The 20,726-nt window shown below is 42.3% G+C and overlaps 1 protein-coding gene across 1 annotated transcript in view; it reads right to left on the bottom strand.

Annotated features, from left to right (window-relative positions):
- Positions 1-20,726, bottom strand: part of PDZRN3 (PDZ domain containing ring finger 3) — a 131,136-nt gene that overhangs the window by 45,024 nt on the left and 65,386 nt on the right. The window lies entirely within an intron of this gene.

Below are 20,726 nucleotides of genomic sequence, written 5' to 3'. Positions count from 1 at the left end.
GCACTTCCAGTGCTGCTGGTAGCCTTGTGAAGGGATCAGGCAATGGGCAGCTCCAGGAATGTGTGCTGAGATGTGGAAAATACGCATCACCAAAGCACAAAAGCGAGCAGGGGAAAGCTTTCCTGGAGGAATGAGCAAGCAGTGTAGCTATTCCTGCCCCCTGGCAGCACTGGAGCCTGCAGGGAGTACAAACCAACCCTTTCTCTCTCCAGCTGTGTGATGATAGATAGCACCAAGCACTGCTGGAAATGAAAAGTACAATTCTGGAAAAGCAGGCATCTCTAAAGGCAGGAATTTTTTCCAATTTCTCTGTTTTCTGGTAATTATAAGGAGGCTGAGTTTCATGACTATGGGACCTGGCTCATGTTTTACCTTCTGGTATTTATCAGTTGTGTCTGCTCTGCACTTACACTTTGGGTATTAGGATTCTGGTAAAATTCATGTCACGCTGGAACCACACACAGATGCAGTCTCACTCACTCTATTAAGGTCACTCTGGAAAAACTGCAAATTTTTCCAAACACTAATGGAGCTTTTGATTATAGAAGTACTTGAGCTTGGGATTTTTTACAGTAAACTTTACACTTAATCACCAGTAGGAGTTTTCATGTTCGCAGGATGATCCCAGTTAATTAATGATTCCTTCTCACTGATTAATACCAGCTACATTTCATTTTAAAATGGGTGGATTAGGTTAAGGGAATTTTATCAGACTTTAATGACTGTAATGAGCAATTATAAATTTAAGAGTATATTAGGATTCTTCTCTTGTGTGAAACACTTCACAATAGCATTTTTCATAACCTGAATCTGTATTTATTGGCAGTACTCGTGTTAATTTTGTGCCACAGTGAGTCTTTAGCAAGGACAGGGGAACAGGACACCCACAAGGACACTGTACAACAGAGCTGGGTTCAGAAAGTGCTGCTCTGTAAAGGCAGCACAGGACAGGGATCTGAGATGGTCTTTAAATAAGGAAAAGGTTCACAGTCTGAACCTCAGTGATGTAACAGACATATAAGAAATGAAGGATTGAGGATGGGATCCCCAAAACCTTATTCATCTCCTAAGGGGATTTACAGAAGGCATCAGGGCTTTCTGATGCTTCTGGAGCAGCATCTCCAGCTTTGCCAGAGGTTTTGATCTTTTCCTTTTTCAACAGACTTGATATGAGGAGAGTTCTGGGTGATTTGTGTTGGCAAACTTGGATTAACAAAGCTGCTTTTTCTTACCGAGAAATACAACTACGTTTCTCTTAGCATAGTATTAGGAATGGAAATGTAGGTACAGACACCTAGAGTCATCCAAGATTCCTTAAGACATCTATGCACCTGGCAGGTGGGATGCAGAGCTCAGGAGGACCTGCAGTATCTGGAGGCCAGTCCTGACATTCCACAGAACCTAAAATACCACGAAATTTGGCTGTTGAGGCAGCAAAATCCCAGTTCTGGCATGGTATGAATGCTGCTGCCAAGCTGATCAGGCTGCTGGAACAAGCGGAGTTGTAGCTACATCCAGATGAATTAAATACACATTTACATAGATTAGATGTTATTCAGTATAAGGTTTCTCACTCTGTTTATTGTGCTTTGGTCTGTAAGTCATTGCACTGTTCCTTTAGCTGGTGAGATGTCTTTGTTTGAAATAAAAACAGTGTTTGCTATGGAGGCAATATAAGCATGTTGAATTCTAATGAGTGGGTTTATGTTAAATATACAGGACAGTTATTCAAATCTCCTCTGTGAACCAGGCATACTGAGAGTGATGTTGCTAAGCTTGCTCTGCTGTGAAGCTGTGTGTCCTTCCCAGATACTTCTCCCTTCATTATTTCCTTCCTGAGCTGTGTTCTGGGACCAGTACAAAAGAACGGAACGGGAGGCAGAGATTGTGCAGGAGAACAAAAGCCCTTCAAATAACTCTTTTAGACACTTTTCACACTTTAATTGAATAAATTGTACAGAAAAATCCTATGTCTGTGGTATACAACTCCCCAGGTGCTCTCAGCTACCATATCCACAGCTGCTTATATTCAAACTAGGTAATTTAATACACTTTTATCTGTATATATTGTACAGTGTCTTTTAAAATCAAATGGCTGTGAATTTTGACTTGGAACAAAGCAAACACCCTGTGAAGGGACACTGCCTCCCTCCTTGGATGCTGCAGTTCATCTCTGAGTATCTGAGCACCGTTAAAAAAAGCCCTTTATGCTGATGTATAAACTCTGTTTTCAACCAGTGTGTAATGTCACTAACATGACATCCATGCACAAAAAAATGTATGGCTCATGGCAGTTGGCAAATCAGCTCCTGCCTGGTGCTCCCCAAGGGGAGGGATTCACGCATGAGGCTGCCAAAAGAAGGGTCATGATTCAGTTTGGCAGGGGCATAGCCTGGACACATTTTCCTTTAATTGTTCCTTGTCAGGTGAGACATGGTCCTGGGTGACACCGTGGCTAGAATAATACAGAAAATAAATGCTCACTATCTCGTCCATGCCAGAATCTCTAAATGCTCTGTTTATTTTGCCAGTGATCATTAGAGAAAAAAAATAATTAGTGTTTCATTTTCTCCCACCTTTTTTCCCCCCTCACATCTGAGTGATGCAGCAGTCAACATAAAGGAATGGCAGTACATGAAACCATTTTCCTGGCTGATCTCTAATCTTACGGTCAAACTGTTTGTGCCTCACTTTGTAACTTCATCAGCACAGGGAAGAAAGGCTAAAGGATCTTCTTAAGTGTCCCTCTAAAGCCTGATGGCCAGGGATGTCCTACAGGTCCTTCACAGCGGGAAGTGCTGTAATTGTCAGCTCCGTGTCCCTCCCCTGAAGAGCTGCTCTCTGGTGAAGGGAGGGAAGGAAACGTGAACAAGATTTTACAAATTTGGCATATGGCAGAGCAACTGCAGAGGCTGGAAGTGACTCAGCAGCTACAAACTACAGGGAAGAACAACATTCTGAATATAATGAAACTCCTTCTGCACCTGGGCAACCTGCAGACCAGGCTGGGTTTATTGGAGGTGCAGTTTTAGAACTGGGGAGGAAGGAACTGCCTCTGCCCCAGAGTGAAATTGCTGGAGATGGGGAACATTACAAGGAGGGATGGGAATTTTCATATTAACACATGACCGAGGTACGTTATTCCCATGTAAGACATCGTGCCTCCAGGAGGCAATCCCATGGTCTGCATATTATTGCAGTCATAGTCCCTTCACTGGGCTCAGATCTCACAAAATGATATAAACTGACCATGAAGGACTGCAGAGGATTCCACTATCATCACTGTCCCACTGCATACAGAAGTGTGTGGATGCTAAAAAGCAGGAGCAGAGGAATTTTCCAGCTGCCTTTGCATTTATGAAGTTTTTCTTTCTCATGCTTTAGCTGAGAAACAGTGAAAGACAGTTTTGTAAATTAGTTCTCTATCTCTGCACCTGGGTTTGTTTTCCAGCCTTGTTTTGGTACTCTGGAAAAAATATTTTGAATGGGTGTTAGAGAACCTCAGCCAATCCCTCTAGGGGGTGGCTGCTCAAGCGACCAATCATATCATGCTCTCTCACGTACAAAGATATATAACCTAGCCTGTAAATAAGATAATAATCCCTTTTCTCCTTGGATTTGGATTGTGTCCTTTCTCACCAGTTCTCGGTAAAACAGCGACAGAAGTGTCCTGGCCTGTTTGATGTGTCCCCCTGACACAGGGCTGAGCTCTGCCAGGGAACACTGGCCTGGCCTTGGGGCAGCTGGAGAAGCTCCAGCCCAGGGCAGGGCTTGTGGCAGCAGCAGCAACTGAGGGTGGCTGAGGGACAGGACCCTTGGCAGAGCAGCAGGGCAGGCCAGCAGAGGGGACACTTCAGACATAGCATGAGCAGTGACCCAAAAAGTCATCCAGAAGAGCCAGACCACCCTGGCTTCCAGCTGATCCTTTACAGGCACCAAGAGAAAGGTCTTTGTCTCGCTTGTCCCCAGTAAGCTCCTTGTTCAATTATCATTAAGAGTGTGTCAAGTGTTTGAAGGAATCGGCCATTTAATTGTATAAAAGCAAAGGTTTAACCACAAAAGCTGCCAGGCACTCCCACAATTATCATTCATCAGCCAAACAAAATGTCCTCGGGTTATGTATTCATCAAATGATTATTGATTTAAGCTTTGGGCATTTTACAAGATTAGAAATTATTACTTGTGATTTAAATAGTGTTTAGAGGACAGAAATCAAATATAAACCAGTGTGTTTATAAAATGACAGGCTTTTATAGAATTGCAACACAGAAATATTGTAGAACAGGAGCCTCCTTCCAGTGCTTTGAAACTAAAGAATGGTCTCTATACACAATTAGCTGAGTATTAAAAATACAGTGGGCTCATTTTTCATGTCAAGGGTGCTCATCCCTGTGACTCTCTTCAGAGTATTAGAGAATATCAGGTACTCTGAAAATCTTTGGAATTAATGTGGGAACACAGAAACATGAAAGGCTTCTCCTGCTTCTTCCTCTTCTCTTGTTCTAACAGTCTAATTAGTCAGAAATGCCTGAAAAATGACAAAGCTCCTTTGGTTTTCATTTGAAATGCAGACAGCAGTCATGGGTTGGGTACTCGGACTCTGCTGAACTGGTGGCTGGTCACTCAGGAGAGGTGCTGGCAAAGTATGAGGGAAATCCTCCCACCCAGAGCAGGGGAAGCCCATCACCCCAGCCACGTCGTCCGCAGCTCATGGTCTCACACAGAAATGCTGAGCTCCTTGGGAGAACAAAGCACTGGCAAGCTGCGTCCAGGATGGAGATATAAATACATTATCTACTGAACTATGTCTCTGAAACAGCTTGATCACATCCAAGTAATCATGCCCTGAACGTGGAGCTGATCTTTGGGCAGGGCTCAGTGGGGATGTCACAGGCACTGAGGATGAACTGAACCAGCCCCGGGCGTCCCTGCCACAAACACCACCCGAGATGGGCAGCCTGGGCACATTCCCTGTGTCCCAGCCCTTGAGGAAGCTCACTGAAGGCTGTGTTTATATACACAAAAGCTATTATCATTTAATGTTTTCCCTTGGCCTTTGTAGGCTTGGCCTCTCGAAGTGTGACCTTTGTTTACAGGTGAAACGTGTTTTAAGTGAAGGGCATCTCTCACAGCAATTTGTCTGTGTCTAAAGAGCCTGGGGCAGGGGTAGACATTTACTTACAGAACCTTTAGACTACTTTAACCAGGCCTTTGGGACCTCCCTACTGACCAGCCTATAACGTGGCCTTCTGCAGCATTTCTCTGTGCTATTTCCTTTAATTGACTAACCTCAACTCTGGCTGTTCAAAATCACTTTAACCCAAACATGCCCCCGGTCTGAAGCTCCTAATGACCTTCCCCTGGCCCTAAACACATATGCTGAGACAATGCAAACATCATTTGGAAGATGAGTAAATTCAATAACTCAATTACCACTGCACCAAAATACCATTTATCAAAGGCTGGCCACAGCAGTTCAGATCTTTAGCTCTCTCTGCTTCGATGGCCCAGCATTTGGGTGAAAGTAACTAATCGATTTAGGAATGATTAAATAGAAATTTGTAACACTTGGCATTATTAAACCTTCAATCTTCATTACAACTGCTTAACAATTACATCATGAGCTGTGTAAAATACATTAACAGTAGCTGGAAACAATCTCCTCATAAATAAAGACAGCAAAGGTATTAGACTACTGTTCAATAGGAAGTCTAATAAAAATACATATATTGTGGCATTATTAGTAGGTAGTAAATTCTGAACTTTGGAGGAGCTTCAAGCCTGAAAAATTAAAAAAGCCCAACAAGAATCCCCCAGCTGGTATCTAACATTGAACTCATTTATTTTAAAAGCTCTAATTTAGCGGCAGAGCCAGCAGCCTGAGGGCTAGAGCTGAACAACAGGTCACCCCTCCATCATCCTCAAATAGGAGAAACACTTTACAGCCAGCCCAAATCCCAGGCTCTCCCTTGGGCTCCACACTCATCCTCTGCCTGAAGTTCAAGGAGTTTCTAGCTCCACCTGCTCCTTTAGACATGCAAGAGAGGGTCCCCTTTTCCTCTTTCAGTACCAAAACATTCAACATTTTATTTAATTTTTATATTTTTAAAATAATTCTGAAAGTCCTGTAAAATTCTTTCACCTAATTTTCCTACTGTCTTTGTCAAAGCCTGACCTTCCGACAAACATCCAAACGGGGCAAACCATTCTACTCATTTTGGAGGCGCCACTTCTTGCTAAAAGAAATCACAGCATTTAAAAAAAAAAATTATCCAGGCTAGCTATTACACAGATACATTTGGTCTATGGATCACTAACCTAAAATATATGTGTATGTCCTAACACTTGGATGCTAATACAGCAGATCTCACAATGAAATATTTGCCTCATTGAAATTCAGTATTTACATTAACTTTTCGTGTGTACTGAATTAGCCCTCAACCAGCTCCTTCCATAATCTGACAGATACATTATTCCAGTAAAATGTTTGGACACTAGAATATTTCCAAGGCACGTTTAGAAAAAATATAGCATATTCTGAACAGTTCAAAAAGAGAATTTTTGTATGAATTGTTACTAACTGTATCTCAGTCATTAATGTGAAATACATAAAGCACTTTTTCCAGGCAGAGGAATGTGTGTTCCATGGATGTTTAGTGCACAACAGTGCCGTTATTAAACTTCCACAAATACGATTTTGGGAAGTTCTGCTCCTTTTACCAGCCAGTTCTGATAATCAGCAGTGAAGTCACACATGTTAACTGTAACAACATTAAACCATGGATTGATTGTGGGCTGGGAACTAGGAAAGGTGTTTTATCTCAAGGCTACTGGTTCAATTTATCCCAGGTCAGTGGCTGCTGAAATTTGTTCCAACTGAGTGAGCGTCAGTGTCCCATGGGAAGGGGCTGGGTGGGCCTGCATCAGGATCTGGGGAATCTCATTAAAATCCTACAGCAATCAGTATCCTTAAAACACAGCCAAGATGCTAAAAAATAAAGTATTAGCCTATTGCTCCAAATCAACAGGCTTACAAGTCATATTGAAGTAACAGGAGAGGAAGTTTGTTTTGTTTCTGGCTCTCATATCCCACAGTGTTTCTCTAAAAACAGAGCTTGCCCTTAAAAGGCAAGGAAAGCTGATGACACTGATCCAGAGGGATGAAGCACATTTCTACACCCACAGCTTTAAAAGCCAAGTCCCGAAGCGTCTGAAGTCAACAGAAGGATTTCTGTAGACTTCAAACGCCTTCACATCAAGCTCTGGGGAGCACACGTGTCCCGTGGGAACCTGAAGAAAGTATCAAAGAGTCTCAAAATTCAGATGCTTCCAGTTAAGTTTATTTTATGACCACACCACACTGCATCAGAGATTATCTCTGTGACTGATATAAATGTAATTTCTGTAGGGCAGGGCTAATGTCACCAGTGCCCCAGCCCAGGCAGATCATGTCGCAGGGCTGGCATCTCAAACCCTGGTGTGACAGAGTCTGTTTTCATTATTTTTCAAAATAATATCTTAACCAGAAAATGTAAAATACGCCTTAACACTCGACAGCCTAATGAGGTGTATTTGCATTAACTCCCCAGGCTTGAATATAAATTTAGGATTCTGTTGGTGGTCTGTACTAATTCCCACATCACTGTCTGTAGTCCAGAGGTTTTGAACCCTGTTGATGCAAACAGGTATTTCTAGGTTAATTATATAAGCCTGATCCTGTATTCCATGTACAAATAAACTACTTAGGCCATACACCTGTGCTTTGCATCCAACTTTGTACATGAGGCTTGCATCTGAAGTTCTGGATCTTTATCTTGACCAAAATATTTAGCAGATGTTATAAATCCCAGAATATCACAGCATCAGTAATTCAGGCATTGAAAACAGGCAGTGAGGAGCAGACAGCTCCTTTTAAATGAAGATTGCAAAGGCGCTGCAGCCAGGACTAGAGAATTAAAGCTGAGCCCAGTCCCAAAGCCTCTGATAAAGTGTGTTATTTGATCTCTGACTAAAGGTTCTCTGACACCAAGTCATGTCTACTCGGACTTTTCCTTCAGTCCCAGGATGTGTGAAGCTTGGACAGACAGCTGAGCTTGGTTAGGGGTGACAATGACTGGGCATCTTTTCAAATGTTTAACTTTTCTGAGCTTTGTTTAGCTTCTGCAGACAGTTTTAAGAGCCGCTACTGACGTACATCCCGCCAAGCTCTGCGCTGGGAGAGCTGTGGGGTAATGGGCAGCAGATGGGGGAAATCCCGCACCAAGCATGGGTGGGGCGTTATCAGCTCACAGGACATGGTCCTTCCTGCCTCCTTGCAAGAAAGACACTTTGAAATGGCTCCTAAAACAGCAACATATCCCTTGTGGTATGGCTGTAAGGACCAAGTGCTGTAGGGTGAAGACCACAATCTTTGGGATACTGGGAACAGTCAGAACTCAAACACAGTAAAGATGTTTGAGTTCAGCTCTCTACACTTCCCCCTGGTAGTTCTTCTGTTTTTGTTTATTTACGGAGAAATAACGAGTATAATGGGGAACAGTAAAGCTAATCTAAAACATTTCAGCTGGATGTGTTTGAGTTGGCAGCACAATAATAACTGTAATAATCTCACAACGGCACTGGGTGTCTCAGAGAACGAATCCAGCCTTCACTCATAAATGTCCAAGTGTTTATGGAGGAGGATAAATCCATTCCCTGAGTTCACCAGCTGCTACTGAGCAAGTTATCACCATTGTGTTTGAGCTTTTCTGTAGGTGTTGCTGGGGAGCTGTGCCTCATCAGACACCTAAATCATGCAGGCACAGTGCTGACAGGAACACACTGCGCTGGCTGCAAACACCACCCAAGTGTCACCTGAAAAAGTTGAAAAGCTGACACTGCTTTTATTTGGTATCAAATACACACCCACTGGTGCCAGTCTGGTGTTTGGGAGATGTTGGCACAGATATTCTGATTATGTTGTCATCAAGTGTCACCTCTGTGCTGAGCCTGCATTGTACTGCTGTGATTCTCTGGCTTGGATTGGGAGGGGTGTTTGAGGATACAGCAGGTGGTAGATTAAGAGACCCACTGCCATGGGATGCCCCAATCACTTCAACAGTAAAATTAACAAACTGATAAGAACAGGGGAGAATTAATGGCTTTTCCTTGAATTTCAGCCTCTCCTGTTTCTCCCTTCTGAATGTGTAAGGTTGGCTCTCCAAAGAAACCATAGAGAAAAGGGCATCAATCTCGATGTCCATCTCATTCATTTGCTAGAGCCTATATACTGATTATTCTTACAGAACATATAGCTCAAATGCACTCTTTAATTAATGCTTAAAGTTCTGAGGACTTCATCCAAAGTTGTAACTAAATGAAAAAAAGCCCAGTGTAACCAGGTGAAATTTTTTAAGAGAAATTTCAGTTCTCAAATGTCATTTTTGTGTTGGTATCTTTGGCATTCTCAAACAAACTCAAAATTCTAAAGCTGAATTACAACCTATGAAAAATGCAGTTACTGATGAGGTACCAAACCAGCCATACTTGTACTGGTGCAAATGATACTGTTCCAACACAATAATCAAATGAGTTTCTCATAAACTCTCCTGTAATCCAATAAAGTAACAGCCTTTGTTACAAAACCTTTATCAATCTCAATCTGTAACATTTACATACATATCACAGGGCATGAAAGGGACCTGGAATAACTGACAAGCAAACTGAGATGAATGACAAATAACCATCATTACGGCAAAAAAAAGCAAAAGGCAGCATCATGTAGAAACTTTATCAAGTAATTAATGATCTATCTGGGAATAATTACATGTGACTCACCACTCCCATTTTCTTAAATGAATTTAAAAGCTATTAAATACCCCCTCAACAATAACCAGCATGTGAGACGCAGCTTTGCCTCTTTTGTCCACAAAATTTTATCTTAATCAGGGAATATGGAGAGTCTTGAGGAAGAACGGGTGAGCAGATACAGCTGTCAGGTAGTGAGGGATGTGTGTGCTTGTAAGGAAAAGGCTGGATAACGGATGGAGATATGGAGCCTTGGATATCAGCAGGGAGATGGTACCTACAGAGGACGGGATGAACCTGTGGACTGTGTCTTTTTACGGCTGGTACAAGGTGGGCCCAGTGAAGGCCTGTCACAAACACTCTGGGATTTTTGGTGTGCAAAGCCAAGCTGGGAGCAGGATGTTCCATGCTCAGGGATGCCAGAAAGCAGAAAGGTCTGAGGGGGATTTAAGCGCAGAAGATGTTTTATGCACGTGCTCCCCTAAAAGCGTCACACTGTGCTACCTTCTTGTTAGGAGAATAAACACAAGTGATGATGAGTGCAACAATGAGGACCTCAGCTGGGGTGAATTGGACCCAGTGAGAGTCACAAGCTCAGCAGGAGAGATACAAAATGCATCTTCAGTCCTTTTCCTGTGCAAAAGGTTAATGTGTTAGTTGAGGCTGTGGGTAGTGTGGCTTTGAGGACAGCACTGCACAGAGGTTTCTTACCAAGTACCCTAAAGACTCTGAGGTTATTATGGAAGTTATTTGCTGCATTATTTTAAAAAGAAAGCAATTCAACTACTTTGTTTTTGCTGTCATAGGGATAGGGATGGAAAGAGCCTCCCCAGCAGACTGAACTGCTCAGGTTGAGCAAGGAGCATTTTGCTTTTGCAGATTGGCTTAGGTAGAAGGGAAGTGCTGAATTGCTTGGGGTGGTGATGGCTTTGTGAAAAAAGAAACTTTAAAGCTCCTGGGGATTTTCAAATTGAACTAAATAAATTAACCATTTCTATTTGACCAAATTTTGTACCAAGTCCTGTATCAGTTCTACTTCTTCATCATGTTTTAGGATGAGATTATTTTGCCTTTATTTTAAGATTTCATCCCAATTATCTACCTAGACTGTAACCTTGTTGGGCAAAGTCTGTGCTGATAAAGGTATGCATGATAAAGTCAGTGCTTCAGCTGCATTCTCTCCTCATCCACAAAGAATGCAGCAGAACTCACATGCACAGACACCAAAGTCATCCTCATGGAACAAAACTCCCTCTTACAGTATGCAGCTGTTTCAGTTCATGATTACAGCTGGGCTTTCTTCTAAAGCTAAAATTTGCTTAAAAATTGTACAGAAATTTTACTTACGAGTCTACTTTAATGTCACATACAAGCTAAATATCCCAGAAAAGAAAATCATCGAAACATCAGCAACCTTTAAATATTCTGTTTCAAAAGACACAGTCTTCGCCATTAAATCCTTTTTTTTCACCAACAAAACTATATTACGCCAACTTGATAAGTATATGAGATAGTTTATTGTCATTATTGGTGTTCTGTATGAGTGCTAACGACCTTGCATAAAGCAGACATAAATTATTTTCACATGTCATCCCTCGAGTAGCTTTATGGAAATGCACGGGGTGATTTTGTACTGAGCTCTTCAATTAAATGCCAGAGAAAAAGTGACTTCGGTAAGGTTTTGCCATTTGATTTCATGGGATGATCCCATTCCCCAAAGTGGAAGTAACCTTCTTTTATGCTAAAGGGCAGTGGTTTGAAGGACCATGTCAAAAATCTGTGCCTGTTGTAGCTAGCATTTAATTTCAATTAAATTGCAATTTGATTGGGGAGACACTTGTTTTAAATATCCAAATGCAAGCATTCAAAGACACTATTTGCATCTGAAAGGAAGCAAAAGGAATACTTTTTGTGCAAAATTTTAAACTCTTCTGTATCAAACCATAGGCCATGTTCACGCTGGACTTTTCGTATCACACAGGGTGTGTATGAGATACGTAGAAAATAGATGTTTAAAAACATGAGTTGGTTTGATCTGGACAAACTGACAGGAATGTGGTACACTCACACACACACACACACACCTACTCAGTTCTGTAGTTATTCCCAAGCCAATGCACATAATGAGGAAAAGACAGTTTCACAAAGGCACTCTGCATGCTACAATTAAAGTAGATACATCTGTACATGTGTCTGTCTGTGGAGACATCAGCTTTTGTTGCAACTTTTGGATCCAGATGTGAATCTTGGAGCTAGAGCATTCCCAGCTGCCATCCTGGCTTTGACCATTTGCTGTCCTCTCACTTGAGTGCTTGATTTAAAACTGGCTTCAAAAGCACACCTGATGTTCCCAGAGAAGCCTTCTGGAACTAACGTGCTGTGCTTGAAGTATTCTCAAACAACTCAATGAAATGCAACACAATGGAGGAACATGTGTGCATCCTGTTTGTGTAACTTCAGCTTCCCCAGGTGCTCCTGGATTAAATTCTCCCATCTTCAGCAGTTTTTCTCAAAAAAAAAAAAAACAAACCCCAAACCAACAGCCCCCAGATATTCTACACTGAGTAATAAACATGTAAGAACTTGATATATATTACTCTAACTGTTTTATATCTCAGGATCAACATGAAACATAAGAAAATAGTTGCATTCTTTGTTTGCAGCAGATTGTTTTTGTGCACTAGGCAACATATCCTTGCATCTCCTCACAGGAAAGCTAGTTCTCCTTAAAGAACTCCTCTTTTGTCCTCTCAGTTTGAAGGAGAGCAGCCTTCCTCTGGGAAATAACACCTGAGCTGACAAAAAGGATTGCGCAAGCAGCTTGTGAGCTTCACCAGCTCAAGCTGCTGCTTGTGACAACGTGGAATTGAAGGCAGTGCTCCTCTTGGCCTGGGAATTAGTGCGTGGATGGACTCCAAGCAGGGCAGCACTTCACTCAAACCCCATTTCACAGAGATAGCCGAGCTCCAGAAGACAGACCCACCGTGTGGGGTTCAGAGCAATTCCCTAATCCAGCCAACCTTGGCCAAGACTTCCAGCTTCAGCCTGACACAAGGGCTCACTCTGTTCCCTGTGCCAGGTCCCACCAGCCAAGAAATGCACGCTGAATTGCATCATAAGGAAAATAAAACTGGGATGATTTCATTTGACATCAATTTCTCCTGAATTCGGAGCTTTGCAATTGTACAGTGCAGTGACTGAGCACCTCCTCCGGGCCTGGGCTTTTTCTGTGTGTAAGGAATAAAATCACAAGCTTGGAAGTTTCACCCTTTCTTCTTGCACAGCACATAGGGAAAATATGGGGAATTGTTATCTTTGGCCTCCGTATGACGCTATGAAAGTGATGCATATAAAATATGTGTTGACAGAAAGCTGAAGTGCCCTGCTCTTTTCTTTTTGATCATCTCCACTTTAAATAGCTTCAACTCCATGTAATTCTTCTCTTCCATCTAATTTGCGAGTTGAAGAAGTGAAAACAACTGTTTCCAAAGATAAACTCAAGGAATTAAAATTATATTATTCTTTAGTTCCTTGCTCCTATGCTGGTAAATTAATTCCTAAATGGTAATATTAATACTTATGATGAAAATACATCCTATAATTGCCCTGTTTAATAGATGAAGACCCATGAGAAAGACAAAGCAAAAAAAATGAATTAAAGAAAATTAGGGTTTTCATTTTGGGCACGAAGTTTTGAGTTGCAAATGAAGATAAGAAAATGAAACACATTTCCTGTTTATGTTACCGAGATTCTCATTAAGGTGTCTCCTCTTTGACCTATGTTGTTATGAGAAAGAAGCTAAGGCAAGCAAGCTTATCCTAATGAGAGGCAAGAATATCCCTGCTTTTTCACAATTAGAATAAATGTACTGGGGAGCCAGATGGGGCCTTTAAAATTTTCCACAATTATATGTCTGCTGCAGATAATGGCAAAGACCTCACAGTGGCTATGTTAAGGCAACACTTAAATGAACAGATTAGCAAATTTTTGGTTTTTAGCTTCATTTTTCCTCCTTTCGCTGTGTTTTGATGTTTGGTGTGTTCTGGGGAAGAGAGAAGAGGGGGTAAAGAGGTGATTTACTGGAATGTTTTAATTTCAAATGATAAATTTCATACAGCATAACTAGAAACAGTTTTTGACTCGATAAAAGGCGAGCTGAATGAATTGCAAGAAAAAAAGCAAGCCTATGGTGGCTTTCATAAGCAGCAACTAATTCTGTCATTGTTATCTAACTAAAACACCAGTGTTCTTGATTCTACCACAACCTTCGTTGTTGCTTCGCTGCTTATAATCCCCCTGCTTTCCTCACGTGTCCCACACCCCTGGCTCTGCCACAGCTGCTCCTTCGAATCACATCACTCCTGGGTTTCACGTCTTTCTCTGTATTTAGTGCCTTTTGCATGCCTGTGGTTCTGCACACCTGCTTCTTGCTGATCAAAGAATACCCTTTTTTCTTCAGAATACACATTTCCCGGGTTGTTTTAGTTGTGATGTTTCTAAACATTCCGGGAAAGAGTGGCAATAGGAGACAGAGATGTTGTGCTCAAGTACACCGCTGTGGTTCAGTGGCTTCAGAGGGACCTGTGCACGAGATATTGGTAATCTCCAAAAATCAGACCCCCTCATGACACCTGAAACTGGGTGTTACCAATGAAGTGAAAAGAGAGACTGGCTGAGCATTGTTTAATTGTGCTGTTTAGTGTAGTTCAAACATTTATTTCCAAACCCTTCACTTGCCCTTTTTTTAGGAAGCCTCTGGCAAGAAGAGGAGTGGGTTTGAGCAAGTTTGGATGACCACGAAGAGGAGAAAGCTCCAAAAAGAGTCTGTCTCAATACAAGTACAGTGGAAAGCAGTGGAAAGTTGCTTCAAAACTTAAAGCCAGTTGTGCTTCACTTGACTTAAATCTGAAGATAATCAGGAAGCAAATAACCAATACCTGCCTTAAACCTCCCTGTGGTACCCGGACCATGGGTTTATTTAACTGCCCTGACTGCTGAAAACAGTCATTCAGGAAAGCATATTTTGGCACCATAAACAAAGTCCAATTATTTCATTTTTACCGTGGCACTCAACAAAATTACCAATAAATAAAACAATTGGCAAGGCTTTAAGATCCACGAGAGTATCCAGCAGTGCGACAAACAAAACAATCGAGTTACGACTGTTATAAAGTGGGTAATAGACACAGTGGGCCCAATTTTCCCAACTTTACAATAATTTGAAAAGCCCTGCAGAGCTCTTTTCACTTGTTCATCTTACTTCCTTCACTGGGGCTCATAATTAATTTAAACCGTGCAATTCACGAACAGTTGTTCCATTGTATTGTCAACTGCGTGGAGTTTTAAAATTGTAGGAGTACTTATTGGAAATAATGATGGAAAAACTGAAATTGTGGTTGCATCTACCTTGGCTGCTTGCACTGAGTTAGCATCGCTCAAGGTCTGTCTGCTCTGCACTCAGGGCATTGAGCAATTGCTGGGTCAGTTTTCCACCAGCTTTTTTATTCCTGGGGCAGGAGCTGCTGGATGAGCATGGAGCACAGCTGGAGCTCAGTCTCTGTGATGCTCAGGAGGGTAAATTAGCTCACAGAAATCACCTTCTTGGCAAACTGCCTGTATTGGTGCACCCCTGCACCAACCAAATTCTGGCCAAAAATGGCATGAGAGCATGCCAGCTTTCCATGAAGTACTGCTAAGAAATGATCACAATCAAAGGATCACAGAATGTCCTGAGTTGAAGGGGTCCTAGAGATCATCCAGTTTCAACTTCTCTGTCATGGAAAAGGACACCTTTCACTATCCCAAGTTGCTCCCAGCCCCATCCACCCTGGCCTGGGACACTTCCAGGGATCCAGGGGCAGCCACAGCTTCTCTGGGCACCCTGTGCCAGGGCCTCACCACTCTCACAATGAAGAATTTTTTCCTAAGATCTAATCTAACCCTGTCCTCTGTTAGTGTGAAGCCATTCCTCTTGTCCTGTCACTCCAGGCTCTTGTCCATAGTTTCCCTCCATGTTTCTTGCAGGCTCCCTTCAGGTACTGGAAGGGGTAATTGGATCATCCCAAAGCTTCTCGAGGTTGAATAAAACTGATATGGCTGTAGACCCTCTTGCCTGCACCCCGTCCTGTGACACAGATTGTGTCAGCTTGGCACAGAAGTAGGTTTTTTCCCTTCTCCTGCAAGGAGCGCACTCAAACACAGTGTTTCCTGTGGTGGGCCTGAATGTGGAGAAGATCTGTTTGCATAAAGTCCACAGGAATCACTCAACAAACGTCTAAAGCTCCGAAGGATGGGTGTGATCTCAAGGTGATGGAGATGGAAAGATTGCAGCCTGTCATGGCCCTGAGCAGCGCAGGCTGTCAGCCCTCTCAGGGATGGGGAAACTGGGCTGGATGGGAGCTTATAGACAGAGTTATTGACAGTCAGCTGATGAATGGTAACTCATTAAGCCGTGGGAATATTATTGCTTGCAATGCTCTGTCCATACAGTTAATCAATTTTCTAAGTGAATGAAACTGCATTAGGGTCTCTTTAATTTCCAATGAGAATGTCGACACAAGCACTTAGTGAAGTTTGACTAATCTATTTCAAACTAACTTAGGTTTGTTTCTCACAGTAGCTGTATGTAGGCAACTCTTGGACAGGATCAACAAAGCCACTTCAGGATTAACATGCCAAGGAATTCTGCCATTTCTCATTTCTCAAAGCGTATTTCACCTCAGCATCTTCCAGATACAGCTTCAAGGACCTGCCCTTCAAGCTGATGTTGAAGATTTACTTCAAACCCAAAGGGACAACAGACTTACTCTGTCTTCATGGTAAATGTTTTATTTTTTCATTAAAGGACTGGATGCAAGTGATAAGAAAGTGAAAATTTAAAAAAAAGGAAAAAGAAAAAGAGGGTTTAATAAAGACCAATAGTTGTCATATCACATAATCCACAGGAAACGTGGGAAAAGCAAAGCATTAGCATAGAGTGCCACATGGAAGAAATGTCACACTGAGCCCAGAGAACTGAAAAGGCACCCTCATCTCCTTGAAGCTGATGGGAATTTTGCCACTGACTTAGTGGAGATGGGTTTACACCCACACTGTCTAAGGGGAATGCTTTGCTGCTGAAGGACACCGTGGCAACCACCCCAGAAAAACAGCAGCCTGCTGCACCATGACAGATGCTGACTCAATCCAAAACCTGTTCTTAGCTCAATGACTGAGTTTTTGGCACGGCTTTGTACCTGCTCTTGTTTTATTTGCTACAGCCTTATGTGGGGATGGCACAAAGCTCAGTGAGAGAATCTTCTAACAAACATGAAATGGAGATCACAGGATCCCAGGACATTGAACAGTGGCAGGATGAGAGGAGTGGAAGCAAATGCTAAAGGAAATAAAGATTTACTTCCTGCCCTGAAATATTTAGAAACAAAATCAAATGATTAAACTTTATTTCATCCCATGAAAAGATATATTTTTTGAAATGCATCTCCTGGGTTCAAAACATTTTGTATACAAAGTCAAATACTTTCCTTCATCTAGTTCCTTTCTGTGGAAGCAATTTTGCCACTGCCCTGGATGTTCTGGTAGGCAGAAAACCTGGTCAGGGATAAAACCAACTTTATTGTACTGACTGTTAAGGGATCCTCAAAACACTGCCCTATTTCTGACTTAGCCGAAGTTACCCCTCAAGTTACCTGTCCTGTTGGTTTAACATGGATTTGTTTAACAAAAGTATCAGGTTATTTTAAATACTAGCCAGCCTCCAAGCAGTCATTACAGCAACAAAAGAAGCAATCACCTGAACACAACTGGCTATCTGTTATCTCTTACTGGTCACCCCAACGGCCCAAATAAACCACAGCAAAGGCCCTGATTAGTTCTGAGCAGTCGGATGGTTCAGCTCATAATAAAGCCTTTAACCCACAACCAGACTTGGTGCACCACAGTGAAGAATTCTTCATCGTTGTTCAAGAAATTCACGTACCCAGGAATAGCCAAGTACAAAGAGCTCAGAGTTTTGAGGTAATTCTCAGCCAGTTACAGATGTTTTGCAATCCAAGAGAGCACTGTCCTGTATGGACTGCGAGGACTCGAGCCATGGGCACAGGAGGGGTTTTCCTGGGAGGAAAACCTTAGCAAAGACGCTGTAGTATGGAACTCTAGTGAGTGCCCTTCCCTTGTTTTTCTCCAGAGCAGTCTCTGTGGAATCCATTTCAGCAACCTTGTCATGGCTCAGTGTGAGATGGGCCAAGAGGTGGATGGTGCCTCTTCTGTCCAGTGGGATTGTCAGCCATGTACAAAGAGTATTCCAATGATCTCATTAGCCAACAATCCTACTTCCAAAGATCCTTTCAGATGCCCACAGAAAGACAATTCCTGTTAGGCTGGCATAATTTCCATCTGATATTGTTTTCTTAAAAAGAACTGTGCACAGTTGGCTGCAAGCTTTTCATGCTTATCTGGGAGTAAATACCATAAATTTGGGGCTCAGTAATGTTTTTACTTCTATTAATGCTTATTTTGATTATTACTCACAGAAGAAAAGACATCTAATTCTAGAAAATAGCTGCAATATATTTCATACCGTGCAGGAAATCATCTTGTGCCTAACCCAACACAGGCATGCAAGGGAGTCAGATATTATGGAAGGAAAAAAAGTTGCTTTTAAGGTGTTCCAGCTCCATTCCCTTCTTGCTGTTTCGGATGCTGAAGAGCCATCCATCTCTGCACGTCTACAGCCAGAGCACATCCCTTTCCCAGTGAAGCCAATGCCATTGATTAGGAGGAGAACTGCCTAGTTAGCCACCTATCCATTCTGGAGAAGGGAGAGACTTGCCCATGTGTTACATCCTAATCTCCAGTGTTACAAACAGGCCCTGCTTTCCCTGGAATTAATGGTTGCAGACACATCGATCCCATGGCAGAAAGGTCACACTCCCCAAAGCCAGACACATAAAAGAGAAAAATGGAGATGAAAAGCTCTTCCAAGTGAGTGTCTGGCTGCTGAGCTGCTCAGCATCTCCCCAGAGCTGTCTGCCTGCATCCAGGCCTGGGATGGGGAGCTAAGACTTGCCTGAGCTGCAATATCCCAGGTTTGATAGCCCAGTCTGCAACACCCCAACCTTTACAAGGCTCACTGTGCTTACAACAAAACCACGTTTTAGCCACAAAGAATGTCACCTTCATGTTAAAACGATCCAGACAGTTTTCAGTGGATGTGGTTCAGCAGGGTCCTCTGAGGCTGAAGTGTGCCCATGGTTTTTCATTGTTTTATACTGAATGAAGAGAGAAACTAATTCACTGTCCTTTTGTACTGGGGATAGAATAATGCATGTGATTTTCCACTTTGAAAAGATATTTAATAATCCCTTTTAATGTTGAGTTAAACATTTCATTGTTTGCCATGACTAATCCACAGATTTGAAGGGAAAATTCCACTTTAAAGTGTAATGGAGCTTCTCTGTTCCTTCACTTTTGAATTAGTACTAACACAATCTTGAAAATAAGTACCAATTTGTGGAGATATTTTGCTGCACGTGTCCTAACACACTTATCCTAAGTGCATTTAAGTAGAGGGTGCTTTGGATAACAAATGCAAATTCGGTCAGACTGGTAAAACCAGTGCAATCTTCACACAGAGAAACCTTCTAATTAAATGAATAAACTTATTCTGAAAGATGTTCAATGAAGGATGCAGAATAGGATTATTCTACTCCATCAAGCACCCTTTTGATGTTTAATGAAACTACAACACCAGGTAAATTATGGGTTTGTGTTCACTGCACACTTTTTAATGAGATTATAAAGAAAAATCCAATATATTATAAGTGGGTTAAATATATTTTTATATCTCTGTCTGGAGAGGCAGCCTCCAGAATGATCATTTAGAAATATGCAGCTGACTACCGGGAGAATATTGAAAGAAAGACACTGTTATTAAAACACAGAAACCACAGAACTGTTGCTATTTTCAATCTGTCATGCCCAGTGAATACAATATAAAAATACGTAAATATTTATGGGTGCACAGTAATGACCTATAATAACAAATTCCATTACAGTATTTTTAAAGAAATGCAACTGCCTCAGCCATTTTTGATACTTCCATATTTAAAAAAAAAACCACTGCAGGTGTCAGGATTAAGGGGAAAGAGGCACTGAAGCCTCATGGGCCATGAGGTATGTGCCACACTGCATGGGGTTACAGCCCTGTTAGCATTTCCAAGGAAATGAGCCTTATTATTCAAATACTTCAATTATATGAGCTCTCTGCCAATTTGAAGCAATTGAAAATGTCACACCTTGGCGTATGAGGGTGACACCGGTACCAAATGGTCTCTGTGTAACCAGCCCTGCTGCTGGTGACAGCAGTGATCAAGCTCCTTGTGACTTCCAGGGACACACAGTTAGGCTGGGCAAGCTCCCACCTGGAATAACCTATGGCAACAAGCCACGGATCCTCTGCTGTGTCTCACCTGCTCACCAGAGCAGCTCCAAAGACCACCCAAACCCATGAGCTTCCTCAGAGAGGTTTGCTATCATCACCACCTTCTCCTGAGCAAAGGTTACACTGGCCTGTTGGCCAAAGTGGGTCAGAAACATTTTGTCACCTCTCACTCTGCCCTAAGGAGGAGCCCAGCCCAGTTAATGTGTGTGGGAGCAGGACCCATTTATCTGGCACTTCTTGCAAGCCAGGCACTCTGCCTGCAAGACAAAGTCTTTAAATCCTGGCCAAATGGCTAAATCACTCCTCCTCCGCTTGTCAATGCTTGCTTTTGTGGAAAGACAAGTTGTCTGGGGAAGGCTGGATGCACATCTCAGCAGTCTGAATTGGACACAAACTAATTGGAAACTTCAGCGCAGATGAACTGCTGTCACCCCTGCTCTGCCAGCCAGGCAGCGGCTCCCAGGCGCTCCGCACCAGGAATCAAAGGAGGGCCAGATG

This window comes from Corvus hawaiiensis, chromosome 11, assembly GCF_020740725.1.
Source record: "Corvus hawaiiensis isolate bCorHaw1 chromosome 11, bCorHaw1.pri.cur, whole genome shotgun sequence".
Taxonomy (NCBI): Eukaryota; Metazoa; Chordata; class Aves; order Passeriformes; family Corvidae; genus Corvus; species Corvus hawaiiensis.
The sequence above is the reverse complement of the archived record's forward strand: the minus strand, read 5'-3'. Positions and strand labels throughout refer to the sequence as shown.